The sequence below is a fragment of the Gossypium raimondii genome, chromosome 11, assembly GCF_025698545.1.
Source record: "Gossypium raimondii isolate GPD5lz chromosome 11, ASM2569854v1, whole genome shotgun sequence".
Taxonomy (NCBI): Eukaryota; Viridiplantae; Streptophyta; class Magnoliopsida; order Malvales; family Malvaceae; genus Gossypium; species Gossypium raimondii.
In genome coordinates, this window is record NC_068575.1 from 19,137,411 (window position 1) to 19,162,849 (window position 25,439).

The 25,439-nt window shown below is 35.3% G+C and overlaps 1 long non-coding RNA gene across 1 annotated transcript; it reads right to left on the reverse strand.

Annotated features, from left to right (window-relative positions):
- Nucleotides 1-13,373: 13,373 nt before the first annotated feature.
- Nucleotides 13,374-14,843, reverse strand: LOC128034639 (uncharacterized). Its single transcript, XR_008190761.1, has 4 exons — nt 14,785-14,843; nt 14,620-14,695; nt 14,479-14,522; nt 13,374-13,611 (listed from the first exon to the last, which is right to left on the reverse strand). It is a non-coding gene; the product is annotated as an uncharacterized LOC128034639 (long non-coding RNA).
- Between the last annotated feature and the right edge of the window lie 10,596 nt (nt 14,844-25,439).

Genomic DNA, 25,439 nt, shown 5'->3' on the forward strand with positions numbered 1-25,439 from the left:
TTCATTGATGATATTTTGATTTATTCCTAATATGAAATTGAGCATGCACAACATTTGAGGGTAATATTGCAAACTTTGCGCAAGAAATAATTATGTGGTAAATTTTGCAAATGTGGGATCTAGTTGGGAGAAGTTGGATTTTTGGGACATGTTGCACCAGTGGATGGTATTAGAGTGGATCCGAGTAAAATATCAGCAATTATAGACTGGAAGTTTTCGAGGAATGTTTCAGAGATCAAAAGTTTTCTGGGTTTAGTTAAATATTATCGAAGATTTGTTAAAGGGTTTTCGATGATTTCTACACCATTGACAAAACTACTCCAATAATATGTTAAATTTGAATGGTTTGAAAAATGCCAGCAAAGTTTTGATCAGTTGAAAGTATTGTTGTCTGAAGCCCCTGTGTTGATTCAGCTAGAGTCCGTCAAGGAATTTGTGATCTATAGTGGTGCTTCACTTAATGGTTTAGGTTGCGTTTTGATTTAAGAAGGCAAAGTGGTAGCTTATGCTTCACGTCAATTGAAACCGCATGAAAAAATTACCCGAATCATGATTTAGAACTTGCAACTATTGTGTTTGCATTAAAAATCTGGCACTATTTGTACAGAGAAAAATGTAACATCTTCACAGATCACAAAATCCTAAAGTATTTGAAGTAAAAAAAAGAACTAAATTTGAAAAAACGTAGATGGTTGGACTGCTAAAAGATTACGATTTGGTCATCGATTATCATTCAGGAAAAACTAATGTTGTTGCTGATGCTTTAAGTAGAAAATCTTTATTTGGTTTGCGAGCTTTGAATACTCGTTTGATTTTGATTGATAATGGTTCCATTGTAGCGGAATTAAAAGATAGACCGACATTTTTGTAGTAGATTTGGGAAGCTCAGAAAAGTGATTTCGAGTTGATTGCTAAATGAGAGCAGACTAAAAAGTCATCTAATTCAGAATTTCATCTTAGTTCTGATGGTAGTTTATATTTCTGAAACAAAATTTGTGTTCTGAGAAATTCCAATATTATTAGAAGATTTTACAAGAAGCTTACAGCAGTAATTATTCGATACTCCCTGGTAATAACAAAATGTACAGTGATTTAAAACAAATGTATTGGTGGCCAGGTATGAAACATGAAATTTTAGAGCTTGTATCTAAATGTTTGATTTGTCAACAAGTCAAAGCCGAGCATCAAGTACCTTCTGGATTGCTACAGCCTGTGATGATTCCAGAATGGAAATGAGAATGGTTACAATGGATTTTGTATCAAGGTTAGCCTTGTCTCCATGGATGCGAGATGCTATTTGGGTTATTTTTTGATCATTTGACTAAATCCACACATTTCATTCCATTACGTATGGATTATTCACTTGAGAAGCTGATAGAAATATACGTTTCTGAAATAGCTAGACTGCATGGAGTGCTAGTGTCTATTATTTTTTATAGAGATCCACGGTTTACTTCTAGATTTTAGAGTAAATTACATGAAGCTTTAGGTACTCGATTACATTTTAGCATAGCGTTCCATCCATAGGCCGATGGTCAATCTGAGCAAGTGATAAAGATATTCAAGGACATGCTCCGTTGTTGCATTTTAGAGTTTGAGGGTAGCTGGGAAAAATTTATTCTGTTGGTTGAGTTTGCTTATAATGATAGTTATCATACGAGTATTAAAAAAGTGTCATATGAAGCCTTGTATGGTCGAAAATGTAGAACCCCATTATATTGGACTGAATTGAGTGAGAAAAACCTTTTCGGTATCAATTTGTTTCGAGAAACTGAAGATAAAGTCAAAGTAATTCGTGATTGTTTGAAAGCTACTTCGAATCGTCAAAAATCATATGCAGATTTGAAAAGAAAAGATATTGGATTCCAAATTGGTGACAGAGTGTTCTTAAAAGTATCGCCTTGGAGAAAATTCTCCATATTGGCTGAAAAGGGAAGCTTAGTCCACGATTCATCAAACCGTATGAAATCATCGATAGAATTGGGCTAATAGCTTACTGTTTAGCTTTACCATCTGAATTAGAGAAAATTCACCACGTATTTCATGTATTGATGTTACGAAGGTATCGATCTAACCCTTCATACGAGATTTCGCCTGTTGATGTAGAAATTCAACTAGATCTGTCATATAGTGAGGAACCAATTAGATTGTAGCTCGGGAAGATAAAGAATTAAGGAATAAGCGTATAGCTTTGGTTAAAGTACTCTGGCAACGTCATGGGGTCAAGGAAGCTACTTATTAACCAGAAGAAACTATGAAAGTGTAATACCCGAACCTATTTTCCGGTAAGATTTTCGGGGACAAAAATTCTTTTACGGGGAGAGTTGTAACAGCCAATTTTAGTGGTGTCAGAAATTGTCAGAAATTGTGGTTTCGGGACCACAATTTCGGTGAGTGAAAAAATATTTTAATTTTTATTTAATGTATACAGGGGTAATTTAAGGTAGTATTAATTTTTTGTTAAGAAAATTTGAAGTTTAAACGATTAATTAGGTAAAAAGGACTAAATTGAAAAAGGTGCAAAAGTCGAGTTCTATTAGTTAAGTGGATTAAATAGCTTTAACAAGGTAATTAAATGGACTTAGTGGGTGAATATACCATATAATATGTTAGTAGAATGGACAAGGTTTAATTGAAAATTTTAATTAATAATAATTGTAAGACGGTAAATTAAAAAATAAACATAAAATTAATTAAGTTAAAATATTCTTCTTCTTCATTTGGATGTTTCAAAATCGATTCTCCATTGCTATCCATCTAAATCTTCGGCCAAAGCTTGGTTCTTATGCATGGTATGTATTTGATACTCGTTTTTATTGATTTTTATGTTTTTGAGCTCGTATTAGCTTAATCTAGCTAGCCTGGGGGTCAATTTGTAAAAATGTTAAAGGTTGCGGGATATCCTATGAATGAAACTGATGAGTTTGTGAAGTTAATTGATAGATAATTAAAGTTAGTTATTAAATAAACTTGTTTTGTTAAATGATTTTGATGAATTTAAGGTTAAGGATTTATTTACTAAAAGTGTAAAATTCCTTGAAATTTATGTGATTTTTGAGTAAATATGGGTTGATTAGGTCCCTAGAAAAATCAATTAGTATGCTTTATTTAGAAAATGGTGAATTTGCAAGTTAAGAGTTTAGGGATTAAATTGTAAGAAAGTAAAAGTATTTAAGGTAAATTTGTAAATTGATAATGGAAGGGTTTAATTGCATAAAACTGCTTATTAGAATGCTGGAATTATAATAATTGAGTGAAATTAGTTATTGAAATCAAGATAAACAACAACCAAACTTAATTCGGGGAAATGCAAAGGCTTTGGATTAGTTTTCAACTTTACTTTTGCGACTACAGTTGTCGAGGTAAGTTTGTATGAATTATAATCTTATTCTTGTTAGTTTGATTGATTATTTGTTATATTATATTAGTTATAAACTGACTTCAATATAGAAATAGATCAATGTTTTGAATAATTGAGGGATAAATAATCTCGTTTGAACCTTAAGAATTATTAGTATACGGATGAAATGTCATTAGGGATTTCATGTTTTGGGTGTCGGTTTTGAATGTTCTACCGATGATTGAGGTCTGACATTTGTTGTGGATTCTCCACAGCTCGTGTAAGTAGTATCTTGTAGCTAACATTCTGACCCACAGCTCGTGTGAGCACTATTGAAAAGGAAATGATATATGTTATATGGAAAGCCACACTATGTGTGAGCATTCCTGAGTATCTAATAAAATTCTAGATTGTTTAACGGGTAAGGAAAGGTTAATGGTAAGGTATGTATACAATTGGATAATTGATCATAATCTTATGAAAAGGTAAATTTGATGAATGCATATGATTTGAATGGAACAAAATAAGTATGTGATGAATGATATGCATGGAGATTCACTTATGATATGGTTGATTTTAGATATATGTTATGCATGAGCTTACTAACTTGTGAGTTTGGTGGTGTATATAGGATTTCATTAATCTTATAAGTATGGTAATGATGTTATGCATATTTCATAAAATAAGTTTAAGAAGGGTAAGTTTATGTTTGATTTTATACGAGATTAATAAGCACTAGTTGCTTACGTAGTTGTTTTCCTCTGTTTCATAGATTATCGGAAGCTCGACGGTTGGAGTGTGTCGAAGTTCAATCACACTATCCAGCAATCACTTCAGTAGTTTTTGAGTTATTTTGGCCAAGGTTATAAATGGCATGTATAGGAATTTTTATAATAGTAGTTTTTTAATATGTTAATGATCAATTTGGTATGATTATGCCTTTGGAGTATCCATTTTGTTTGTTGGACTTATAGTTCTTTGGCAAGTTTATGTCCTTTGGTCACTTTCAAGTACTTTGTAATATATGGTCCTTTTGGTATGTTTATTATGAAAAGTGAATGATTGATAATTGATGTCATTAGGCAGCTAAATTGAATAGATTTTATGCTTGAGATGTAGCAATATAGCTTTGTTTTGATTGAAGTTGTTTTGGTATAAATGAGGTGCCTTTGAATGGCATATTATTTAGAAGAAATAGGTTGATTGAATTGGTATGTTTATATGTGCTTGAAAGGTGTTTAGGTCTATTAAATGTATGCTCAAATGGAGTGGATGATTGGGCAAGTTTTGGACTTAAAATGGCTTGTTTATAGGGTCAAATTATGGAGCACACGGCCTGGGACACGGGCTGTCACATGGCACACACGTCCTGGCTACACGACCGTGTGTCACTTTTTATTTCAAGTGTGAGTCTTACACAGCCGAAGACACGACCATGTATATCAAGTTATTGAGTTACATGGTCTTGCACACGGCCGTGTGACACAAGTCAGATAGTTACATGGTCTAGCACACGGCTTGTGAAATGGTCGTGTGACCCAAGTCAGTGAGTTACACAGGCCAGGACACGACCATGTGTTCCATTGTTCGAATACCACACGGTCTGGGCTATGTCACACGGCCGTGTGACCCTTGTTTTCAAACTTTTCAACTTTTTTCCAAATTTACTAAATTGTTTTAAATTAGTGTCGAATTGTTTCTGAACTATTTTTAGGGCCTCGAAGGCTCTATTTAAGGCCCAAATGTATATATTTTTTGGGCTAGTAATGAGTTTTAGGTAATTAATATTAAATGACATTATTTTTCTGATTTGTACGATAATGCTCCGTAACCCTAATTTGACGACGGAGACGGGTTAGGGTGTTTCATTTGGCTACTCAAAATCAAGCTAGCTTTATACCAAAAAGGAGATTTTCAGAGAACATTATCATCGGTCAAGAGGTTATACACTTTATGTGCACAAGAGAAGGACGGAAAGGATAGATAGCCATCCAAGTTAATCTTCATAAAGCATATGACAGAATCTAATGGTATATTTTTAGAAGATATCATTTCTTTATTTTGGTACCTTGAGTTTAGTATATTCATTTGTAAACTTGTAATTTTTTTTGAAACAGATTGCTTAAATAAAACAAATTCATTGATTACATTAATACAATTTATATAATTGTGGTTTTTGCATGCTAAGTGAAATAGAAGCAAGTGTTGCTCACTGGTTATCTAACATTTAAACTAATATTAAGCAGTACTACGTGGTTGGATCGTAATACAAAAAGATAAATTATATTAGTACACAAACCTAAACATGTTTTTAGTCTAATCGGAAATGAGCAAACCAATTAAAAGACTAATATGTCATCTTTTAACAACTCAATTTCCAATGGTGTCTGAAATTATGGTTCTGAAATGCCATTTTCTCAAATCGTGTTCGTAAATATGGAATAGTATAGAGATAAATTAAAGTTTGGCCTAGTAATTTTGTTTAATTGATAATTGACTAAGGTACAAGTGTAATGACTGTAACACCCCAAACCTGGCCTGGACGTTATGGCCGAATCTGGTGATGTCACATGATAGTGCGTTTGAAAACCGTATCATTGCTAAAACCTTTTTCCTTTTAGAACTAATCATTATCATTCATAAATTCTCAAATCGTGATTCATTTAAAAAATGTTATACTTTACAGAAGCTTTTAAAATAGTTTGCATGTGCGTGGTATTTTGATAAAACATTCATCACTTTTGAAAACCTAAATTTTACCTACTTCTAGCAAATATAACCAGAAAACAGTATAAAACCCAAATTTTAGGTAAAAATCCATAGAGGTCGTTAGTACAGAAAAAATACCCCAAAATAAAACTTAAAATCGTAAATAAGTATCAAATAGCAAAAAGGAGTCATGTGGCCACCGCTGAGTCCTCTGCCGCACTGGTCCACCTATGCCTGGGGATTACCTCTATAGATTAAACAGAAGGGGTGAGTTTACGTAAACTCAGTGTGCAATCCCCATGCAAACGAACAAACAATAACAGATAATCTCAGTTTGGGCCTAAGCCCTTTTCAGTATTAGTAAGCATTAGAGCCTTTGCCCTTCACAGTACAGTAACAGTGACAGTTATGCGGTTATAAAATCCTACCCAACCAACCTCTACACTCCATCTCCATCCAACCCTACACTCCATGTGAGGATGTAATCAACCCACCCATCCCTACACTCCAAATAGTACCGAATGCAGCACTAGACAGTAGTTGCAGCTGAGCTGCCAATAAGTTAGGCTTGAAGCCTTTCAGTACACTTCCTCCAATCAATATCAATTCCCAACCTAATGCAATGCATCATACAAAAATATCATTGTATCATGTATAATTAGTATAGTGTATATAGCATGCTCAACATGCAGACATACATATCTATCTTATATAGGCATATAACAGTCTTTCAATCATTTTAGTCAATTAGGGGTCTAGGTAAACTTACCCATCCTACAGTAGGTTCACAGTCGACTGGGGCGACCCGTGCAACCTTAGTAGTCAATCAGTGAAAATGGGCCCACCTCCCATGTTGCATGCCCTAGTGGGCCCATACGCCATTGTGGTTCACCCGTGTGGGGCCTACGCGCTCGTGTGGCTACATGGCCCAATTCGGCCCAGTCCATGAATCCTACATGGCCAGCCTCATCGATCACACACTTATGTGGTGTCGACCATCACATTTTTCGACTTTTTGCCAATTTCCATTTTCAGAGTTATGTTTACACACCTGGTTCGTTCATGACGTAAATGCACTTCCAAAATCACCAGCACCTATGGTCGACAAACAAACCCTAAAACAAATCCAAATTCGCTGTTAATTCAAAACCAAAACATTAACAATGATTCGTTCAATCCATTCGTTACTTACCCTCAAAACGAAGCAACTCCCCACTACGAAACCGAACAAGACAGGTCACCACTCCCACAATTCGCTGCTGCCAATTCTGAAAGACCCAATGTTAACAATACATTACATCTTCATAATCAAAAGAAAGGAAAAGCTTCCCCTAATTCACAAACACAACCACCATACCTACTAAGCGAGTAACAGCAGAACCACACCGCTCAACACTAACCGAATCCCTCCAGCCCTTAACCTTCATCAATGAAATAGTCGACTTATTACCAAGAATGCATTAACCAAAATACACCACAGTTACGAAACTTACCACCAACGCACGTAAGGACAATGGAGATGACAGGTTGCGGCAATAAGAAGAAGGTTAGGAAATAAGAGAAATCGACAGCAAAAAGGAAAGGAGAGAATCGACAGAACCAAGAGAAAAATAAAATGAAGAAATGAGAGGGGAAATGAAAAAAGCCAAAAATCACAGCAATATTCGGCACCACGGAAGAAGAACAGTCGACAGGAAAAATTTAGAGAAAGCCAATGCCAAAGCCGAAATTTGGCAGGAAGGTGGAGAGAAAACTGACTTTTTTTTAGATGAAAAGAAAAATGATTAAATTTTGGATATTCTTCCCCCAAAATCCCCAAAATTTTTCCCTCTTATCCCTAAATTCGCTCCCACACATCCCCACACCCTTCAAACACTCCAAACCGTCCACACTCACCCTATTCTCTTCAGAATTCTAACTCCACTCAAACACCTCCACGACATCTAGGAAAAATAAATCCTTTGCTCACGTAAAAACTCAAACTCCTGACCCCCAGCATACGAACACACCACTTAGCCACTAGACTAGCAGGCCCATTCTGTCATATTTTACCAACATTTATTTATAAGCCTACTGGTTAGAGATAGAGGTTTATTCATTTAAAAACCAAAAAATTTTTCCAAGCTAAGGCTTGAGCTTGGGACCTCTCAAACACTTCCCAGAACACTTAACCACTAAAGCAGACATACAATTGTTTTATAAACATACAAAAATAACTATATAAGGGATTTTTTTTGGGGGCATTACAACTCTACCCCCTAAAAGAAAATTTCGGCCTCTAAATTTTACCTGATCAGAACAGATAAGGATACTGTTGTCGCATTGCATCCTCAGGCTCCCACGTAGCCTCCTCAGAGCCATGATTATGCCAAAGAACCTTTAACTAGTGGGATGCATTTTCTTTTTAGAACCTTTACATCTTGCTCTAATATCTGAACTGGCTCCTCCTCAAAAGTCAAATCTGGCCTAACCGCCATCTCCTCAACAGGAACAATATGCGTGAGATCAGAGCGGTAGTGTCTCAACATAGAGACGTGGAACACGTCATGAATCCAATCCAATTTAGGAGGTAACTCCAACTGGTAAGTAACTGGTCCCACTCGCTTAAGCACACGGTAAGGTCTAATAAATCTAGGGCTCAACTTGCCCTTGCGACCAAATCTCAGTACCTTCTTCCGTGGCGAAACCTTGAGAAAAGCAAAGTCCCCCATCGAATACTCAATCTCTCGACACTTCAGGTCGGCATAAGACTTCTGCCTATCAGATGCCACTTTTAGTTGGTCCCGAATCAGTCTAACTTTATCTTCGGTATCAAAAAATAATTCAGGGCCCAGAACACTCCGCTCGCCCAACTCAGTCCAACATGAAGGTGGGCGACACCTATGACCACATAATGCCTCGTAGGGTGCCATCTAAATGCTAGACTGATAGCTGTTGTTATAAGCAAATTTTGCTAGCGGCAAGTAATCCTCCTAACTGCCTCGGAAATCAATCACGCAACTCCTTAACATGTCCTCCAGTATCTGAATCACCCTCTCTGACTGACCATCCGTCTGAGGATAGAACGCAGTACTGAAGTTCAACCTTGTACCCAGAGCTTCCTGTTACTTCTTCCAGAATCGAGATGTGAAGCGAGGATCCCTATCAGATATTATTGAAACTGGTGCCCCATGCAGTCTCATTATCTCAGACACATACAGTTTAGCCAGCTCCTGCAGAGAGTAGTCAGTACGAACCGGTATGAAGTGGTTGGATTTGGTCAATCGATCCACGATGACCCATACAGAATCCTTCTTATTCGGTGTGAGGGGTAACCCACTAACGAAGTCCATAGTCACTCTCTCCCAGTTCCAAAGTGGAATCTTGACTGGCTGCAATAAACCCGAAGGTAACTGATGCTCACCCTTAACCTGCTGGCAAGTCAGACACTTAGCCACAAATTCGGTAACCTCTCACTTAAGACTTGGCCACCAATATAACTTACGAAGGTCACAATACATCTTTTTTTCGCCAGGATACATAGCATAAGAGCTACTATGTGCTTTTCACAGTATAGACTGCCTCAATTCAGTATCTTTCAATACACAAATTCTCTCACGGAAATAGAGCACCCCTTCCCTATTTAGTCCAAAATCTTCTGTATTCCCACTCTCAACTTGTCGAAAATGAAAACCTAAAAACTCATCCTCTATCTGTTTACTCTTAATTTGCTCTATCCACGTTGGTTTAACTTGAAGTTCGGCCAACCGACTACCATCATCAAATAAACTGAGACGAGCAAACATCGCCCTCAGATCAATCATAGCTCTAGGCTCAGCGCGTCAGCCACCACATTAGCCTTACCAGGATGGTATTCAATCGTACAGTCATAGTCCTTAAGTAGCTTAATCTATCTACGCTGCCTATGATTCAACTCCTTCTGAGTGAGGAGGTACTTGAAGCCCTTGTGATCGGTGTAAATGATACACTTCTCACCATACAGATAATAATGCCTCCAGATTTGCAATGCAAATACTACTGCGGCCAACTCCAAGTCATGCGTCAAATAATTCGCCTCATGAGTCTTAAGCTGACGAGACGCGTACGCTACCACCTTACCCTCTTGCATCAATATGCATCCTAAACTGACATGTGATGCATCGCTGTAAACAGTAAACTCCTTTCCAGACTCTGGCTGTATTAGAACAGGGACCTCAGTCAATACAGTCTTGAGCTTCTCAAAGCTCTCTTGCTGCGCATTAGTCTAGTTAAACGGCACACCCTTGCGTAGCAGCTTAGGCAAAGGTGCTGCAATCAGTGAGAACCCCTCTACAAATCGTTGAAAATACCGTGTCAGTCCCAGAAAACTATGAATCTCAGATACAGCCTTAGGCTACTTCCAATCCAAGACAACCTCAACCTTTCGAGGATCGACTCTAATCCCCTCAGCAGAAACCACATGTCCCAAGAACATCATTTCACGTAACCAGAACTCACATTTACTGAACTTGGCGTACAATCATTTCTCTCCTAGAATATGTAGAACGACTCTGAGGTGTTCATCATATTCATCCTCAGTTTTTGAATACACTAGTATATCATTAATAAATACCACTACGAACCGATCCAGATAGGGCTGGAACAGTCAGTTCATCAGATCTATAAAAGATGTCGATGCATTCGTCAGTCCAAATGGCATCACTTGGAACTCATAGTGACCATAGCCTTTGCATAATTGTCGTCTTATGCATGTTGGCATCTTTAACTCATTAACTAAAGCACCTCGGAACTGATTAAACAGATCGTCTATCCTCGGAAGGGGATACTTATTCTTAATTGTTAACTTATTCAGTTACCGGTAGACAATACACATACGCATAGACCCATCCTTTTTTTTCACAAACAGCACTGGTGCTCTCCACGGAGGCACACTAGGGCGGATGAACCCACGATCCAATAGCTCTTGAATCTGAGCCTTAAGCTCCACAAGCTCTTTCGGTGCCATTCTATAAGGGGCGATGGACATCTGAGCTGTACTAGCAATGAGCTCAATCCTAAACTCTACATCACGATTAGGACGTAACCCAGGTAGATCTTCAGGAAAAACATTCGGAAACTCCTTAACCGTCCCGATATCCTTAATTGAAGAATCCTCGGAATCTAAAACACTAATGTAAGCCAGATATGCCTCACATCTCTTATGAACCAACTTTTCATTCCTCAGTGCAAAAATCACATTCGATAAGTAGTTTTGACCCTCCCCAATTATGACTTCCTCGTTATCTTCCACAGTTCTCAGTACAACCCTTTTCGTGCCACAATCTAAGCTCACTCGGTGTTTAACCAACCAGTTCATTCCCAATATCAGATCAAATTCCCTAAAAGGCAGTTCCATCAGATCAGCCAAAAAGGTAGCTCCTTGAACTTCTAAAAAAACATCTCTAAATAACTTATTTACCTTTATTGATTATCCCAGCGGACTCAATAAGTCACCACCCTCGTAGTGCTCTCAACCAGTATACCCAAGTTTTCAAACACAGTACAAGCTAAATAGGAGTGAGTGGATCCTATATCTATCAGTGCCGTATAACGTACATTATAAATAAAAAAGTACCCGTGATAATGTCTGAAGCATCTCCATCCTCTCAGCGACATGCAGCATAAACTACAGCCGACTGCATCGCCTCAATATGACCAACACCTTTGCTTGGTGCTCTCTGACCACAGCCCAACCAATTACCACTTTTGGTCTGACCACGGCCTTTTAGTGGCTGCTGAATTGTTCTTGATAGTGGTGTAGTACCGGTACCCGAAGCTTGCATCAGACCAGACCTCCGTATACACTCTCTAATACGGTGCTCTAATGAATCACACCTTAAACAAGCCCCAGTTCTTTTCCAACACTCACCCTGATGACGCCTACTACAGTCAGTACACAGCGATTGTCCAGTAGCAGTAATAGGAGTCCTAACTCTGATCGGCCCATCAACTCCGGCCTTTTTCTTAGGCTTCTGAATCCCTTTTGTTCCTGCCTCTCTCTCTATCACAGTTTTGGCACTCAATGCGTTTCACTTTATCGGTGATCTTCGCCTGATCAACTAGTGCAGCAAAATCTCGCTCCCTCTGTGGAGCTATCAAAGCCCTCAGATTATCCCTGAGGCCATTCTCGAAGCGAACACATCGCTCGTACTTAGTCGCCACCATACCATGTGCATAGCGGCTCAGTCGTAAAAACTCAGCCTTATACTCGGCCACTAATCGGTCTCCCTGAGTCAAAAAGAACTCTCAGGTTCATTGATCAGGCTACGTGCCCTCTTTAACAGTGAGCCACCACTAATACGCCTCATCATGTAGCAGTGATACAAAACCCTTTAACTTCTGCTCAAAAGTGCAATCTAGGTCGTCTATAATCCTCTCTATGGCCTCAAACCAGTATTCTGCCATATTAGGGGCAACTCCAGCAATACCCCTGAAAAGCTCAGCTCTATTAGACCGGAGTCATTCTGTAACCGACCCGTGGCCTCCTGCTCCCGTATTGGGCCCAACAACCCTTTCTAGAATCATTAACATGGCTTGGGACAGTGCGTCGTCCCCAACCGTTCGATTATGAGACTCAGTCTCAGTCACAGGTGAAGCCGGTGTCTCACATGAATCTAAATTAGACAAGTTGCCAGAAAATGAGAACCCAGCTTGAGCACCTCTACGGCCTTTGTACTCCGTCCGCGAGTACCTCTTATGCTCATTGTCTATTCGTGTTAATCTGTATTAACAGATTTATGCATCAGTTTACAATTTCAGTATTTATTAACAGATATCTTATGAGAGGCAGTATCAGAAGTGTAAAGTTTGTATTCGCCCAACGTAGTGTCTATCAGTGTCTATCAGTTTTACTACAGTATTAGTATACACTAACATGAGTGTTTTCAGTACAATCTATCTAAAGTAGTCTTGGTACATACTGTCTATAGCATTTTCAATTTTATAAGCAGATAACAGTTTAGAGGACTTAGAGGATCGAAGCTAGAGACCCGATGTGCCACACATTTAGAAAAAAATGTTTCACGTCATTTAAAAATTCGTTCTTAGAGAATCGAATAATAAAAACCCAAATCCACAGCCGAGTTTTACAACCTGACTCTGATACCACTAAATGTAACACCTCAAACCCGGCCTGGACGTTATGGCCAAATCTAGCGATATCAAATGATAGTGCATTTGAAAACCGTATCATTGCTAAAACTGTTTTCCGTTCAAAACTAATCATTATCTTTCATAAATTCTCAAATCGTAATTCATTTCCAAAATGCTATACTTTGCGGAAGCTTTTAAAATAGTTTGCGTGTGCGTGGTATTTTGATAACATTCATCACTTTTGAAAACCCGAGTTTTACCTACTTCTAGCAGATATAACAAGAAAACAATATAAAACCCAAATTTTAGGTAAAAATCTATAGAATCCATTATTACAAAAAATACCCCAAAATAAAACTTAAAATCATAAATAAGTATCAAATAGCAAAAAGGAGTCGTGTGGCCACCGCTGAGTACTCCGTCGCATCAATCCGCCTATGTCTGGGGATTACCTGTACAGATTAAACAGAAGGGGTGAGTTTACGTAAACTCAATGTGTAATCCCCATGCAAACAAACAGACAATAACAGATAATCTCAGTTTAGGCCTAAGCCCTTTTCAGTATCAGTAAGCATTAAGGCCTTAGCCCTTCACAGTACAGTAACAGTGACAGTTATGCAGTTATAAAATCCTACCCAACCAGCCTCTACACTCTAACCCCGTCCAACCCTACACCCCATGTGGGGATATAATCAAACCAACCATCCCTACACTCCAAATAGTACTGAATGTGACACTAGACAGTAGTTGCAGCTGAGCTGCCAGTAAGTTAGGCTTGAAGCCGTTCAGTACGCTTCTTCCAATCAATATCAATTCCCAACCCAGTGCAATGCATCATACAGACATGTCATGGTATCATGTATAATCAGTATAGTGTATATAGCATGCTCAACATACAGACATACATATATCTCTTATATAGGTATATAACAGTCTTTCAATAATTTCAGTCAATTAGGGGTCTAGGTAAACTTATCCACCCTACAGTAGGTTCACAGTCGACTTGGGTGACCCGTGCAACCTTAGCAGTTAATAAGTGAAAATGGGCCCACGACCCATGTTGCATGCCTATATAGGCCCACACGCCCGTGTGGCCCACACGACCCAAAGTGGATTTGGCTATATACATATCATGCCCTGGCCCAATATTTCGACACGCCCTTGTGGTTCACCCGTGTGGGGCCCACGTGCCTGTGTGGCCCATACGACCTAATTTGGCTCGGCCCATGAATCGCACATGGCTAGTCTCATCGATCACACGCCTATGTTCGATCAATCATCGATCACCGATTTCCATTTGTAGAGTTGTGTTTACACACCTGGTTCATTCGTGACGTAAATGCACTTCTGAGATCACCAGCACCTATGGTCGACAAACAAACCCTACAATTAGTCCTAATTCGTAGTTAATTTGAAACCATAACATTGATAATGATTCGTTCAATCCATTCGTTATTTACCCTCGAAACCAAGCAACTCTCCACTGCGAAACTGAACAAGACAGGTTACCGCTCCCACAATTCGCCACTGCAAATTCTGAAAGACCCAATATTAACAATGAATTACATCTTCATAATCTAAAGAAAGGAAAAGCTTCCCTTAATTCACAAACACAACCACCTTACCTACTAAGTGAGTAACAGCAGAACCACACCACTCCAACACTAACTGAATCGCTCCAGCCCTTAACCTTCATCAATGAAACAGTCGACCGATTACCAAGAATCCATTAAACAAAATACACCACAGTTACGAAACTTACCACCAACGCATGTAAGCACAATGGAGATGACAGGTTGCAGCAACAATAAAAAGGTTAAGAAACAAGAGAAATCGACAGCAAAAAGGAAATGAGGGAATCGACAGATCTAAGAGAAAAATAAAAAGAAGAAAGGAGAGGGGAAAATAAAATAGCCAAAAATCATAGCAATATTTGGCACCACGAAAGACGAACAATCGACAGGAAAAATTGAGAGAAAACCAATACCAAAGCCAAAATTTGTCAGGAAGGTGGAGAGAAAACTGAGTTTTTTTTCAGAAGAAAAGAAAAATGATTAGATTTTGGATATTCTTCCCCCAAAATCCCTAAATTTTCTCCTCCTTATCCCTAAATTCACTCCTACACTTCCCTACACCCCTCAAACACTCCAAACCGTCCACACTAACCCCACTCTCTTCAGAATTCTGACTCCACTCAAACACCTCCACGACATCTTACAAAAATAAATCCTTCACTCGCACAGAGACTCAAACTCCTAACCCCTCAACATACAAACACAACACTTAGCCTCTAGACCAGCAAGCCCTTTCTATCATATTTTACCAACATTTACTTATAAGCCTACTGGTTAGAGATAGAGTTTTATTCATTTAAAAACCAAAAAATTTGCCAAAGCTAAGGCTTGAACTTAGGACCTCTCAAAACACTTCCCAGAACACTTAACCACTGAAGCAAACATACAATTGTGTCATAAACATACAAAAATAACTATATAAGGGATTTTTTTGGGGCGTTACAATGACCCTAAAGTCAGTGGTGCTATAAAATGAGGTATCGAGACCTCATTTTCGTAAACTAAGCCAACCCGTAAATATTTAATAAAAATATTTACGAAGTTCGATTATAGGTGAATTAAATTTTGGATAGGTAATTTTATCGAACTAGTGATTAATTATAGTATAGGTAAAAATCATAAAAGTAATAAAATTTATTCACTATAGATTTTTAATTGCTAAAGGGCTTAAATAACAATTAAACCAAGACTTGACATGGCAATTAGACCATTAAGGAATTAGTGGATAGTTTGCCATGATGATTGTTTAAAATTATGTTTAAATTATAATTATAATTATAATATTATATGTAATATAACATAATAAGAAAGTGGAAGAAAAGAAAGACATTTTTTATTCTTTCTCCCTCATCTTCCTCAGGAAGAAAAAACAATAAAGAAACGTTGGTTTTAAAAATTCAAACTTTCGGCCACTTGTATGTAAGTGTATTCAAGTATGTTTTTCTTAAATTTTTCATTTTTGAGATTGTATTAATTCGGTTTAGCTAATCCGTGTGTTATTTCTTAAAACTGTTAAACTTTAAAAATGTTACCATTGTTGAATCTAGAAGATTTTTATGTCAAATGGTAGGATTTGAAGTTCGAGATATAAAAAGCACTAATTTGTAAAGTGAAAATTGTTAGTGTTGAACATAGAAATTAAAGTGTAAATATTTAAAAATTGGTGTGAAATTTCGTAATATTAGTTAATAAAGCTATGGAAGGATGAATTTGAGATTGATTTCAAAATCAAAGCTCAAATTTGAAAGTTATTGCAATTTTGGTTTTAGGGACTAAATTGAATAAAATGTAAAAGTTTAAGGGCATTAAAATAATGAAATTAAACTTATGCATGCACCTAGCAAGATGATATAAGATGTGTGGAATTGATTAACTAAATAGAAGGATAAATCCAAAATTATATATGAGCTATAGTTTAATGTGCAATTTTTACATAAATGTTGTCACAAAATTTTATATATGAGATTTTTATTTGATCTAATTCTTGTAAATTATTAACACAATTATTATATTCATTTTATGTTTATATATTTCATACATAAATAATTATATTTATCCAATATAAAAATAAATTGATGCATCTATTACTTTAAATGTGTATGATTCAATCAAAATTAAAGTTTCAAGTATACATTTAAACCAAAATTAGAGTTTCACGTGCATAATTGCACAAAATTAAAGTTTATGTATATAATTGTACATTAAATCAAGGTTCATATATAATTTTGAGATTTATCCTAAATAGAATAATTGTATAGATCGAAAATTGGGCGAAATCAAAATTAATTTGGGAAAGAACAAAATTGTTAAATAGTCCTTAAAGCTTCAATTTGTTTGTTGATTTAACCAAGAAAAATTCATATGGTATGATTATATGTGTTTTCAATGTATTCTTGAACTATTAATTTGTTTTTGTGAAATTACAATTTGAATTGTTTGAAATTTGAAACAAAAATGTGTAATATGGATTAAATCGTTATGAGATGATAAATTGAGTGATAAATTGAATATGATGAATTACAGATTGAGATATTTAATGAATTGATATTTGATAGTATATCATTATTGAAATATTATTCATGGCTAAACTGACGTAGAATCGTCAAAAGGGAAAGGAAAGGCTAAAGTCGATGACAAATGACGCGAGCTTCCAGTTTGCATTTCTATGACTCGAAATTAATTTAGTTATTGTTTATTCATGATATAATGTATTGTAAAATGTTGAGGTAAATTAATAATTATTATTGAGTGAAATGCTATGGTTGAAATTAATTATCGAAATAGGGACTAAATGGGGAAGGAATAGAAAGTTGTATAATTTAATTGTTGTATGAAATGGAATACTGAATCTTGATAGTATATGATAGAGTATGTACTTGGTGGATTCCTTTGTATTTTCTATGTTTGGAATGTTTGGATAAATGGATTGATAATAGGTTGAATATTTGGTGTTAATGACTTAAGGTCTAGAATTGCTAATTAAGTATATAAGTATATGCAATCTAAATTGCCATAACTTGATCATGACATAATATGTGAAATGGTAACGTGTTCATGCTAATTTTTTAACCTTTTACTTATATGCTTGCTATATTATGAAAGTTTGAATATTAAAGTTTAAAGAAAACTAGGTAGGAATGAGTAAACTTAAATGATTTGCGCTAATTGTTTGTAATGATGATATATGGTTGGTTTATGTGTTGAATATGCCTTGTATTGTATATGTTAGTATGGATATGGTATTGGAATTGGTTGGGAGGAAAGAAATGGTCATTTTTGCTTAATTGAACATGTTTTGGTATAGGTTAAAATTGGCTTGAAATGAAATAAGTGCCAAATGCAATACACTGCTTAGTTATAGTGTGACTATGATTTTGAATGGTTATATGCTGTGTACATAAGTATGAATGTTGGCAATGTGTTAAGTTATAGATTAAGTATATGAATGGTCATTTCGGTGATGAAATGCATGAGTTTATAGTCAATGTGAATGGTATTAAATGTTGAAGAATTGGTAGTACATGGATTGTTATGTCATAGTAAAAAGGTATTGTTAATATTTAATGACTTGTTTGAATTTAGAATGGTTAGTTGCATGTTTTGTTGGTAGATGAAATTGGTATGATTTTTATACATAGAAATTGTAAATTGTGTGCCATTAGAGGTATATTAATAAAGTTGATTTGTTTTGGTTAAACTGTGGCATTATGGTATGTCTTGAATTGAGTTTATGGAGGTTGATTGGTGCCTATAAGCACCATTGAGTTGGTTTTGGTTTGAGCATAAAAAGGTAACAAAATGCGGTACTTTTGACCTTTTGGTAAAAAGTATTGATACTTTGGATTGAAGTATCGATACTTTGTCAAATGAATAGTGTTTTAACACCGACATAATGGTAAAATGGTATTGATACTAGATTAAGCATCAATACTTGTAATAAGGGTATCAGTACCAAATCTTAAGAATCGATACTAAACAATTTTTATAAGTTCTACAAAACAAACAAAATACCAATTTGGTATCGATATTAAGGTAGGGTATTGATGCCTATTAAAAAGTATCGGTACTTTGGTTTTAATATCGAAACCCTATAAATTATTCAATTGATTTTTTGAAACATCAAAGCCTAATGTGATATTGGTACCTAAGATTGGGTATCGATATATTTGCTTATATTTTGAAAAATTTTCAAATAGTTCCTACTTCATGCCCGGGTCAACAAAAGAGCCTTCATAAGCTCAATTAAAGCTCAGTTTCAATTACACATCATATGATGTATGAATTTATAATATGAAATGGATGTATTCATGTTTTATCTGCAGTGTAGTGGTTGCCCTGTATAAGCATGAGTAATAATAAAGAATGAAATGGTTTTATATTGATTGAAACTAATGAATTAAACGATATAAGTGGAAAATTGGAATTAGGACTGATAAGGGCATGTTGGATATTGTAGGATTGAAATGTTTACTATTATAAGTATAATGATATGTCTATATAAATTGAATTGAAGTGGGAAGAATTCTTGTTAGATTTGTGCACTTAACATGTTTAAATTGAATATGTAAAACTTAGTAACTCAAAGTTTTAAGAATGTGGTAGATATATATTTATATATATGTAGATATACTTGTTTTACTTAGGATAGAATTGGTTATACTAATATTACATAAATCATGTAAATACCACTGAGTGCTTTACTGAACACATGGTTTGTTCTCTTCATACGCAGATTAGATTTAAATTTGAGATTTCTAAGCATCGACCTCAACATCCCATCCACAATCCTGGTCTCAACAATGTTTGTTTGTTCCAACCTTATTTATATTTGGCATGTACCTAATAGGTTAGGTTTTGTAGCATTAATGTAACATCCCAAAATATGGCCTAAGAGTCTTAGGGGTATTTTAGGAATTTTAGCATTAAAGTGCTCGAAATTTCATAGCATGGTAAATCATAATTATATTCGACTATGGCATCTTAGTTGTTAAATCAATTTTTGAAAATAAGTTTTAAAAGTCTTTCAATTTGGGCCAAAGGACTCATTTGTAAAAGGGGCAAAACTGGGAGTTTTTAAGAGGCAATTAGCCCAGATTTTAAAATTTCAGCCTATTTCTTTCCCCTAATAACAGATTCACATTAGTTTCATCCTCTCCCCTCTCTTGTTGCCGTCCCTTTATTCTTCTAACACTAAACCACTTGATTTTGATTTCCAAACTATAAGCTTTTGATTTCTCTCAACACCCAACCCTTAAACACTCATTGAATCACTTTAAAAACACCCAAAACTCCATAGATTTCATCATTTTCTCCAAATGTGGGTTTTCTCAAGTTTACATCAAAATTTCGATTTCATCCATCTAAGGTAATGTTTCGAATTATTATGAGTTTTTCATGACATCTAGTCCTTAAAATTGAAGTATTAGCCATTGAATCGCAAATTTTTAATAAAACCCAAAAATTGGGGCATTAATGGTGGGTTTCAAGATTTTGAGTAAAAATGTAGTTTCAAAGTGTTTTTCAACTTATTTTGTCATGATTAGAAGGTTTCTAAACTTAACTTGAAGTTTCATATAACGATTTCTTACGTTTTAATGAATTTTGTGAAAATTGCCAAAAGATGTCAAAAAATTTTGATACCATGAATTGGGTAGTTTTCAATGGTTTAAGGGTTGAGGATTAGGTGTAGATGACTAATTAGGTGAACAGAATTCATTTTAGGGAAAAAGGTTAAGTGTAGACCGAGTTATGAGCATTCTAAGTTTGTTATGTTAAATTTTGGTTACATGATAACTTAGAATAGGTTGATGTTTTAGTTAGTTTAAGTGAGTCCTTGGTTACTATCTGATTGTGAAATTTGTACGGTTATTGTGTGTAAAGCCTTGGAATCATTGGAGCCTTTTACAAGTTAAAGGAAGAGCTAGTTTGAGCTTTCGACTTTTCGGCGAAAGCATAGGGGTGAGTGTTTGGAATCACTGCTCGTAGACATGAGTCATGTGTTATTTGGGAATTTAGTAGTAGCCTAAACCCATACACTAAATTTTGAGTGTGAGTTTTCTTGTATTTGCTTTATGGTTTTGTGCTTATATGATTATAAAATTGTGCATGGTGATGAGAAGCTCAAATGTGTGATACGTGGATACGATAACTGTAGTAAAAGGTGCAAATATATACATGATATATATGTTATATGATAGTGATAGTATTTTCTGAAAGATGCTAACATGCAGTGATAGTGCATGGATAATCGGTAAGTGTTATGTGTTTGATTACTGATATTTTCTCCTTGTGATTTTAAAACCATTGGATATAGTTGGCATGCCATATGATTGTGAGCAATGTGAGCTAAGCTCCATTCAACGAGGCATGTTAGGGGAAATAAGGAGAGTGTTAGCTTTATGCTTCATTTTTAGAACATGTTTGACTCTATGAGTCTATGTTTGGTGTGTTGGAGATCCGTGTATTTGATGAGTGATGATAGAGCTTACTATATGTTTGTAACTCAAGTGTCAATCTATCATATTATATGTAACTGTGTGGAACATGTTTTATGCTTAATGGAGCTTGTGTTATATTGCCAATTTATCATTATATGTGACTTGTATGAACTGTGACATATGCTTGATTAAATATGTATTTTTTGTTATATATGTTTGCATGAGTATATAAATGCTGTGTAGATGAACCAGTAGATAATGCATGGATAGGTACTCTATGATGCTAGACTTAGGACTATTGTAATTGTACTTATAAATGGTTGCCTTGAGGATGCATGATGACATGTTTGCGATATGGTTATTTTAATCATTCACTGAGCTTGTTAAACTCACCCACTCCCTACTTTACCCATTGCAGATTAGTTAGGTGTCGGTATGAGTGGTGTAGTTTCCAATAGGTGACCCAAGCCAGTTTTGTGTTATTCTGAAGGTGTTTTTTGTTTATCTACGTTTTGGGGAAAAGACAATGTGGTAGACTTGTTTATGGACATGTTATTTTCTGGACATTTTGCTGGTTATAGCTTTTGTTTATAAGGTTTAAGAGTTACAATTATGCTAGGTTATAAACATTAAGGTTGGCATGGTGTTTCTAGCTTGGACACATTTTTGACATTTTGAACGGTCAAATTTTAGCCGTTGGATAATTACTTTTCTAAGTATATGATGCATGGTGTTTAGAAACTAAATAGGAATGATTTATTTGTTTTATGTATGCTACATTTTTGAGGTCTGGAGAAGGGGTATAGATATTCGTGTTGCAAAATCGATACCTCTTTGTTTTGAAACGTACAGAAAGTTGGGCTAGAGATTTGGTATCGATACCTTTGCTCAAGTATCAATACTCGGGGTCAAAATATCGATATTTCATGATAGGTACTGATAATTTTTGAGACTTTGGGATTTTGGTCAAGAAACAAAATGCAAGTTTGGCATCGTTTTTCCAAGTGGTATTGATACCACCTAGGGATAATATCGATACCCCAGTGTCAGTATTGATACCTACGAGAAAGTTTTGGAAATCTTGTTAAATGGACCTTACGCATGTTTAAGTATTATTATACGACTATTTCATGTATGGTTAGCATGTAACATTGATAACTATCAAATGTAATTAACTTAAAACCTATATGAGTGATAATATGAAAGACGTTTCTTTCAGAATGGACTTTCACTCTTTGTATATGACATGAGACGTGGTGTGGCATCCCGTATTCGGGCTTGGCGACCATGCTTCGTATAGGGTGTTACAATTAAATAATGTTATAATCAAATTTTTGAGCTTCCTAGTCTAATACTAATATTTATAGATATGGTTGATCTGTTGAATGCTATTAGATGCATATATATCAATGAAACTTATATTTACTTAAGAATGTTTAAAGAATATATATTCATTTGATTTAGTCATATTAATTGTATAAATTAGTTTTAAATTGATCCTAGTTGCTTCGGCAACTAATGTGACACACTATAGCTCAAACCTGACGATCAGGTCAGGTATAGGGTGTTACATGTCTATCAAGTCTAGTTGAAGAAATACTTTGTCTTGGGCATCGAAGCGGATGACTCTCAGAAGATAGAAACATAGATGTGACTGGTTGGACTAACAGTACATCGAACTAGACACAAGAAGAATACATCTTGAATCCGTTTATGGATTTATTCACTTGTGACGTTCATAGTGTGGCATACTTAAATCATGATTGGATGACAGACTCTGTATACGCGACTTGTACACTTTGATTTAAGTAAAAGTCTGAGTTTGAATAGATAAAGAACCGAAAGTTGATGTATTGGGTGTACGACTTCCACAATATGTAGTGTTATTCACAACAGTGGAACTCATAGTCCGAGACATAGGTAAATGATATCCTCTCATTAGCATTTAATGGTTAATGAAAAATAAATGTAACCACAAATCATTTGTCTTTATGATAAATGACTTGATTATTATTTGATAATAATTGACTTTTCAAGAAGGAAGATGTAATGGTTACCATGAGATAAAATAGGATTATATTGGGAGAACGGATATTATCCCAAAGAGATTAAGGATACCCTATGAGGGTAACAAACTTATGACAAGGTCATTGGATGAACACTAATCGAGTTGCTTTCTTAATGGTGTGTCATTGGGGAGAGCTCAGTCACAAAACTATAGTGGAATGACTTTGTGACTAAATGAGTTTATAATTAATAGGAAAAAAATTGAAACTTAATTATAAAGCATTTGAGTCTCAATCACATATGTCCAATTGGTCCTTTTACTAGCTCGTTGAAATCAAATATGAAATGTATATGGGATCAAATGAACATAATGAATAGAAATAGTGAAAATGGAGAAATGGGAAACATTTGAAAATGATTATGGTATTCTCCAAAATGAAAATGAAAATGAAATCATTTGGAAATGAATGTGATTTTCTCCAAAATGAAAATGAATGACCTAAAAATGAATTTATGTTTTTCAATTAAAGTTCAAAAATAGAAATAAATCATTTGGTCGTAGTGAACCACTTGAATGTAGAAAATTTAAATATATTTTTTATAGATTCTTTTACAAGAAAGTCATCATTATTTTAACGAAATTAGAATTGGGTTGAGATGATTATTTTGATTGAAAAATATTAAGATGTTTATTTTGAGAAATAGAAAAATAAATATTGGGTTGGATCAAATTATAAAATATAAAATTAAAAGCCCTGAAAGTACTTGTAATTAAACTCGATATGAGAGAGACTCAAAAGCCCATCATATTAAAGGGGTGGATGGCAAACCCTAGTAATATTAACTAGGGTTGCCACCCCCTAGACTTCTAGCTAAACTAGGAGCTCGTTTTTTTAGTTGAAATAAATATCTACAATTCAATAAGGGTTCTACCCCCTCTTCCTATAAATGGATAGCACCTATAAGATTATTTACACAACTTTAAGATATTTTTAATCTGCCCGAAAACAGAGAGAATATATTCTTAACTATTAAATCTATTTTCTGAAATAACAATTCTATCAGTTTCTATTGAGAAAATATTTTTCATTTTCACACTTAAACAAAGAACTATTCCTGAATCTATATTTGATATGAATCGTTCGAGCCCACAATCGAACCAGTTTATGGTACGAGAAAAGTAGATAAGGCCGTTCGGTTGAAAGCAAAGAATGACAAGGATTCGTCTAGTCGTAAACACAAGTGCAAATTCAGTAATTAGTTTATTGTTATAAATATCACAAACCCGCTTGGTTTTCAAATTTTTATTTTTCACTATGCAGGAAACCTATTTTCGAACTAATTTTTTTTCCAACATTCTGATGTTAGATTACAGATGCCTTCATTTAAGTTCATTATGCATTATAATTCTTCCATGCAAATATTGTGGAATGATTCTTATACAAAAGATTTCAAGCCTTCGTGGGGATTAGGCTAAGATCTTTTGTCCCCATATCTTTTTGTGTTGGGGATGAAGAGGCCTGGGCAAAGTATTGAGGATTTTGTTCTACGAGGTGCATAAAAACCTATCCAATTATCTCTTGATGGATCTCACATCTTACATTTGTTTTTTAATGATTACTTAACGCTCTTTTGCAAGGAATTTGAAGAGCAAGTAATGATTATTAACAATATCCTCTAACAATTTTGCACTTTTTTGGTTCACAAGGTTTGTGCCCAAAAACTTGAAGTTTTCTTTTCAAAGAATGTGCGATTTCGACAATAGATTTGATATGTAACCTTTTGAGTTTTCAAAAGGTTATGGTTTTGGGAAGTTATTCAGGGGTGCCTCTCTTCCTCCAAAAGTTTACAAATAGCACATACTAGTCGTTATTAACACGGTGTAGCAAATACTAAGTAGTTATAATCAATTTTTTTTTTAAATCGGACAGGTGATCGAACTAGTTAAGCCATCGGTTTGCTGATCCAATTGGTTCAATCAGTTCCCTTAAAAATTATTAAAAAATTAAAAATAATAATAAATTTGGTTCAACTGGGTCAATCGCCCGATTCAACCAATTTTTTGCCCGTCTACTAGTTTAAAGCCCCTCTCTAAACCAGTACCCAACCAGTTTTCGATCGAACTGGTTTGATTGACTGGCTTGATTCAAACAACATTTGTTATAATGCTAAATTACTATGGATGGCGAGTCGAGTTACTTTTGCCAACTCTATTCTGTTAGCTATTCCAAATTATTCGATGCAAATTGTTAAGTTTTAATT